Consider the following 1036-nt stretch of genomic DNA (forward strand, 5'->3'; position numbering starts at 1 on the left):
TAGTAAAAGAAGGGGATGGTTGGGTTTAGGAAAAGAAGAAAGCAACGGTTGGGTTTAGGAAAAGAAGAAAGCGACGGTTGGGTTTAGTAAAAGAACGAAGTGACGGTTGGGTTTAGTAAAAGAACAAAGAGACGGTTGGGTTTAGTTGAAGAAGAACGGGACAGTTGGGATTAAGAAACGTGACACGCAGGACACAATACCCCGGTCTCCTGTGTTGTGTGACCCATCCACCACCCCATCCAACCTCCCTACACTACCGTAGTCCTAATGCTACGTTATCTTATCATTGAGAATCGTGCTGTGATCAAAAAAGATGCTTCCCATTGAAATACATTAATTTATAAAATGTGCTGACTATCAAGAAAAAAAAACGAGGTTAACGTGTTTATGTACACCAATGAAATAGATTAAAGCCCATGTTGCAGGTTTAATTTTCCAACGAATTTGCACTTATTGATTGTATTTGGTAATAAACATTCAAACTGTATCCACTGTATATGATATTGAAAAGTATCACATAACATAAAATAATCAAAAAGTAGGTCATATTTTACAGTGGTTTGCTTTTCTCCCACTCGCATTTCATTCCTTCAACACAGTTTGACAACATAGGGCCAGCCACTTAGAGAGACCATTGAAGTTACGAGAGAGATAGAAGCCACACGTGTAAGAAGGTGTTGGGCCGGGGGGCACAGATTATGATAATACATACATATACATAGATAAACTCATATATGGAGCTAGACATATACAGATAGACAGTATTCTAGATATATTAAGCGAGAGAGATATATTCTAGAGCAGCATACGTGATCAGTGGCAAGCAGCCGCCGACGGTTAACCGAACAGCAGGTTACCTAACATCACAGCCCATGCTAGTTAAAATATATGACGACGCTGCACCTTTGGTGTTGCCTACATATGCGTCCATGTTATCAACATCATACATGTGCCATTAGTGCACCTTTTGCACCATAATTGTATTGAATGGAATAGTAAGCGTCGCTCCTACGAGATGGGTGGGTTTTTGTTACGT

At 40.0% G+C, this 1036-nt stretch overlaps 1 protein-coding gene and 1 long non-coding RNA gene across 2 annotated transcripts in view; both read right to left on the bottom strand.

Moving 5' to 3' along the window:
* LOC116671785 (uncharacterized) overlaps positions 1–349 on the bottom strand; it is a 26231-nt gene extending 25882 nt beyond the window's left edge. Inside the window, exon 1 of the long non-coding RNA XR_004327364.1 lies at positions 253–349. This is a non-coding gene — a long non-coding RNA (uncharacterized LOC116671785). The remainder of the gene's footprint in view (positions 1–252) is intronic.
* lsamp (limbic system associated membrane protein) overlaps positions 1–1036 on the bottom strand; it is a 713356-nt gene that overhangs the window by 700297 nt on the left and 12023 nt on the right. The window lies entirely within an intron of this gene.

Source organism: Etheostoma spectabile, chromosome 3 (genome assembly GCF_008692095.1).
Source record: "Etheostoma spectabile isolate EspeVRDwgs_2016 chromosome 3, UIUC_Espe_1.0, whole genome shotgun sequence".
Classification (NCBI taxonomy): Eukaryota; Metazoa; Chordata; class Actinopteri; order Perciformes; family Percidae; genus Etheostoma; species Etheostoma spectabile.